At 45.6% G+C, this 6,000-nt stretch overlaps 1 long non-coding RNA gene across 1 annotated transcript; it reads right to left on the reverse strand.

The window, feature by feature from the left end:
* Window positions 1–1,661: 1,661 nt before the first annotated feature.
* Window positions 1,662–4,132, reverse strand: LOC128455879 (uncharacterized). The gene is made up of 2 exons (XR_008341770.1): window positions 3,247–4,132; window positions 1,662–3,096 (listed from the first exon to the last, which is right to left on the reverse strand). It is a non-coding gene; the product is annotated as an uncharacterized LOC128455879 (long non-coding RNA).
* Window positions 4,133–6,000: the final 1,868 nt, after the last annotated feature.

The following is a 6,000-nucleotide window of genomic DNA, read 5'->3' on the forward strand; positions in this document are numbered from 1 at the left end:
GCCATTTCGAGTACCGGGTTATGCCTTTCGGCCTCTCCAATGCCCCAGCAGTCTTCCAAGCCCTGGTTAACGATGTGCTCTGGGATATGCTAGGTCGTTTTGTGTTCGTATATCTAGACGACATTCTTATCTACTCCCGCTCTCTTCAGGAACATCAGGATCATGTTCGCACAGTGCTGCAGCGACTTCTGGAGAACAAACTCTATGTAAAGACCGAGAAATGTGAGTTTCATGCCACCACCACATCCTTTCTCGGTTTTGTCATCGCTCAGGGGGAGCTCCGGATGGATCCTGCCAAGGTCTCGGCTGTCGCAGACTGGCCCACTCCCACCAATCGCAAACAGCTGCAGCGGTTCAATGGGTTTGCGAACTTCTACAGGAGGTTTGTGAGAAACTTCAGCACTATAACAGCTCCTCTGACAGCACTCACTTCCTCCTCAGTCCCTTTCCACTGGAATGCTAAAGCCGAGGCGGCCTTCTCCGATCTCAAGCGCCGGTTCATCTCCTCACCCATCCTGATCTACCCTGACCAGTCACGGCAATTCGTTGTGGAGGTGGATGCGTCGGAGACTGGGGTAGGTGGTATACTCTCTCAGCGCTCTCCCGACGATAACAAGATGCATCCTTGTGCTTTCTTCTCCCACAAGCTGGATCCCCCGGAGAGGAATTATGATGTCGGGAATCGGGAGCTACTTGCTGTGGTGTTGGCGCTGGAGGAGTGGCGACACTGGCTTGAGGGTGCAGAGCACCCCTTCCTTGTGTGGACAGACCACAGGAACCTGTCCTATATTCAGACGGCCAAGCGTCTGAACTCTCGCCAGGCAAGGTGGGCCCTGTTCTTGGGAAGATTCAATTTCACCCTGACTTTCCGCCCAGGTTCCAGGAACGTGAAGCCAGATGCCCTGTCCCGCCAGTTCACGGTGGAGGAGGGTCTCGCGGAACCAGAGACCATCATTCCTCCTTCCTGCATTGTTGCGGTCCTCACCTGGGAGATCGAAGCCACGATCCGTCGGGCTCAGACCACTCAGCCAGATCCAGGTACTGGTCCTCCTAACTGTCTCTTTGTCCCAGACACTGTCCGCTCTCAGGTCCTGCAGTGGGCCCACTCCTCCCGCCTTACCTGTCATCCAGGGATCCACCGTACCATCTCGTTCCTCAAGCGTCGCTTCTGGTGGCCGACCATGGACAAGGATACGCGCTTGTTTGTAGCAGCCTGCACCATCTGTTCCCGTAATAAGACCTCCACCAAGCGCAGTTCTGGTTTGCTCCGTCCCCTGCCGATCCCTGGCCGTCCGTGGTCTCATATTGCCCTGGACTTTGTGACCGGTCTTCCCCCCTCTGGAGGCAATACGGTGGTCCTCACGGTTATTGACCGGTTCTCCAAGGCTGCGCACTTCATTGCTCTGCCCAAACTACCCTCTGCTCTGGAGACTGCTGAACTATTGGTGCAGAATGTCTTCCGCATCCATGGTCTACCTTCAGACATCGTCTCCGACAGAGAGCCACAATTTACGTACCAGGTGTGGAGGGCTTTCTGCACGGCCCTGGGAGCGACCGCAAGCCTGACTTCAGGATATCACCCCCAATCCAAAGGCCAGACCGAACGGGCCAATCAGGTGTGATGGAAATTCATCTTGAGATTTGAAATAATGAAATCAGACTGGAGTTGCCATTGAGTCTTTATAATAGTAATCTCTGCAGAGATACACAACAAGCACGGGTGCTCAGGATGGAACAACTGGCTGCGAAGGTGAAAAAGCCAGGACTTATACAAAGAGGCGTTTCACAAGACAGCATGAGAAAAAGAAGACATTCCAGAATTAATACAAAAAGGTGCTTCATAAAACTTAATATGAAAAAGATATGAAATCCTCCTCAGTGCTCATCTGCTGTGTCCGTCCGCTGTAGCAAACTCCCAGTTTGCCAAGGCCACAGTAGTGAGACACCTGGTCTGTTGAATTTTCCCTCACACTCCCCCATTTGATCATCAATAAAAATATGATCACTAACGAAAATAATCAAGAAACATCATAATCATTATCAATAACAAACATCAAATCATAGAAGAAAAATCGACGAGTCTGCAACCCTGGTACCTTGCATACATACAGAATCACTGGCGATGAGGCCACAATAGGTAGCCACTGCTGTTTTTGTGGAAAGGAAACAAAAAAAAAAAATTCTTTCCCTGTAATGGAGCAAGCGTCCAAAATGAAAAAAATATGGAAGGAAATCAGGTCAAACAAAATCATTTTCTCATTAACCATTATCAAAATGTAACACACTGTATTGATTGGCAAAAGTAACTCATATTAAAATGTAATAAAACGTTAAATGTCAACATAAAGTATATCTAAGGTTGAAAATATCATAGGCCTTTAACATGGTGTGACATCTTCTGCCCTTAACCCTCATAAAGCGTAAGGAAGAAAACTACTCAAAAAACCCTTTTCACAGGGTGAAAAATAAGTAGAAACCTTAGAGAGAGCCACATGTGAGGGATTCCTCACCCAGGACGGACAGAAGTGGTATGTATATATTATTAAGTATGTACAAACTTCATAAAGTAACACATCAACCTTAAAAATTCAGAGATTTAAATTAAGGCATCAGAAAATATGAAGTTGAAAGGATAATTGCAGTAGCTGTTTTTTGTCTAGTGAAATCACTAAGAAACACATAAGCAAGCTGGAGGGAGAAAATAACATAAAAATGAAAATGAAAATGAAAAATAAAAAGAGTAAAATAAAACTAAATTTGAGTATCGTCATCAGAATCATCTGTGCTGTCAGTGTCCAGGTAAGTAGTGATGTGGAATAGGTTACAGATCAAGGGGACCTGAATCACTTTTCTCGTGTCTAGTAAATTTGCATGTGCTGGACGGGTCTGAGAGGACACTGTAGGTAAAGAGGAGTTTGTTAGATCATCAGAAGCTTTTCTAGGAGGGTGTCTCGACAAAATAATTGGAAAAACAATAATTAAGGAGATCATGGATAACACGAATAGTGAGCCTCTGAGGCTTTTGTCTCTGATCTTCTTAACTGGGAACAGTGGAGTGTGGACCGGTGCATCAGGGAAGGGGACATTTACACCAGCCTGCAAAAAAGATTCAGAAACAGGACGTATACCCTCCACTGCTTCTTGTCTGAGTGGATATTGTTGTTTACATGGTCTATAATCAGATTTTGGAGTGATTTTGACTGGATCACAGTTTCTGATGAGGCCCACATCAGATTTGTCCTTTACCTACAATGTTTCAGGCAGATCTGAAAGTAGAGGAGAAACATCAGAGGGGCTGGTCAACATCGCATAAGAATGAAGGTGATTTTCAGTCACAACAAATGAGCATGTGTCTGTCACATGTGAAGTGCAGTGCAATGAATCCGTGTGCATAACATCAGAAAAAAGGGTGATAAGAGAGTGTGACGTGGAGAGCAGATCAGTGGAGGCATTTATAGGAAGTTGCAACTGATATGCAAACAGCTGCTCATGTGTGGTCTGTGACATTGTGAAGGTGGGTGAAGAAGAATTGTGTGTAACCGTCACTCCATCAGGGGAGGATACTAAATTGAGGCCTAACACAATCATCAAATCTCTTCCTAATAGATTAACTGGCCAACAGGTAGACAACAGAAAATCATGTTCAAACCTTATGGGATGTTTGTCTAACTGAGCGGCGCATTTGAAAGAATATAAAGCGACCATTCAGCTCAGGAGATGTGGGCAAATCTGACATCCTAACCACAGAATAACCTGCACCAGAGTCGACCATTACATTAAGTTTGTGACCGTTAACTTGGAGTTAAGGCATTTTCTTAAAGGCATTACTATTGTACTTAACATAAGAACCACAAAGTTGTGTGTAATCTGGTGTGTGTGTGTGTGTGTGTGTGTGCGGTTAGTAATGCAAGCTGATACTTCTTTGCAGTGGCATGTATTTGTGTGTGTGCTGGAGCTTCTGTGTGTGTGTTTCCCTTCCCTTCTCTGATCCTCGGTGGGTAGGCTGGACGTCTCCTCCCCGTCTGCCCCCCCCTCACTTTCTGCAAAGTTCAGTCGGCAGTGAAAGTTCTTGTCTCCCCGTCCCTTCGCCGTTGGGGGCATTTCGTTGCCCAGTGTCCTTTTCCTCTGCAGATGAAACACTCATCTTTGTGAATTTGGGGTCGTCGAGAGAGCTTCTCCCACGGCCACGTCCCCCTCTTCCTGGTTCAGTGAAGTTGGCTCTGCTATCAGTGCTATCTTGTCTGCTTAGCCTTGACAGGGTGGACACAGCCTGCATCATAACGCTGTGTTGATTAAACAGGACAGTCAGACTTGTGAGGAAATCTCCTAAGATTTCGTCTGGTTGTTGTTTGCACCCCGTTATTTTGGACATGTCACTTTTATTGGGGAAGGCGGTCCTCAGGGCGTTGAGGAGTGTGTTGAGAGCGTTGACGTATGTTGCATTACCCGCATCATCCCAGTCTGGTGGAGTCAGACGGAGATCTCCCCCACAGTGCGGACACATCTTTGCAAAGTCAGTGGGGCCTAAGGATGAGGAAGAGGTGGCGTCATGATTCAGTCCTCCCGCTGCCCTGTCTCCATAGACTGGGAGAGCGGTGGGTGGCGTCTGAGATGGGCCTGAGCATTGATTGGTGGAGTCTGGTCTCTGCATCATGTGGAGGAGGGTTTTGTCGTTGGTGAGGAGAAGGCAGGCGTTGAGAAGAGGACTGCCACACCCTTTCAAAAGGAGAATACAGAGATCTATATGATTACTTTTCAACATTCTTTCCAACATTATCACTTTCCTTCTTGTCAACCTTAGACAGAAAACGACCTTTAAATTATCGTTTTCTGTCCCTACACTCTTTATTTATGTTATTTTTTGTTGCCCTTTTTTTTTTTTTGATTCTTCCTCTTTCTCGAGGAGTTTCTCTCTTAAAAGTAAAAAAAATTTAATGTCGACACTGAATGACCCGTTATGAGGAAAAGCAAAGTCTCTGGACCATACTGGAAGAAATGTCACACTATCCCATCCGTGCCTTGCAACCACAGAGTCCACAATAGGACCCTCTGGGCTTTGGGGTCCTTGACTTCCCTTGTTACCCATCCTATCTGGTCTATGAAATTGGCTTATCAACAATTTTCATAACCTTATTAATTAGCTGTGTGAAAAAGGACTCATCAACTATTTTCACAACACTCTAATTTAAGACGTGGACGTCTCCACGAATCCTTGTTTCTTTCTCCGGCAAAACAGGAAAAATGCCTTCAACTAGGATGATTGCCACAAGATGGGTCAGATTAACATTAATAATCCACAGTAATCCAGAGAGAATGACTAATACACCTGTTCCAAATAAAACCCTTTAAATGTATTATTTCTTATGTTTGATTTCGTATTTGAGAAATCATCTAAACAGTCGTGAAAATCAGAATTTCAACATCTCACCAGATTTAAGATGACCAAAGAGAGGTCTTTGGATCCCTGTGAAGAAGGTCCAGAACCCCAGTTTTTTTCGGTCCTCTCTTCTCTTCAGTGTTGGAGGTAGAGGCAGAAGATTTTCTCTCCTGGGTGATCAGCCACCGAAGACTTCTCGGGTCCAGACGATCTTTCAAGGGATCCTGTTCGTGACGCCAAAATTGTGATGGAAATTCATCTTGAGATTTGAAATAATGAAATCAGACTGGAGTTGCCATTGAGTCTTTATAATAGTAATCTCTGCAGAGATACACAACAAGCACGGGTGCTCAGGATGGAACAACTGGCTGCGAAGGTGAAAAAGCCAGGACTTATACAAAGAGGCGTTTCACAAGACAGCATGAGAAAAAGAAGACATGCCAGAATTAATACAAAGAGGTGCTTCATAAAACTTAATATGAAAAAGATATGAAATCCTCCTCAGTGCTCATCTGCTGTGTCCGTCCGCTGTAGCAAACTCCCAGTTTGCCAAGGCCACAGTAGTGAGACACCTGGTCTGTTGAATTTTCCCTCACACAGGAGATGGAGGCGGCACTCCGCTG

Source organism: Pleuronectes platessa, chromosome 14 (genome assembly GCF_947347685.1).
Source record: "Pleuronectes platessa chromosome 14, fPlePla1.1, whole genome shotgun sequence".
Taxonomy (NCBI): domain Eukaryota; kingdom Metazoa; phylum Chordata; class Actinopteri; order Pleuronectiformes; family Pleuronectidae; genus Pleuronectes; species Pleuronectes platessa.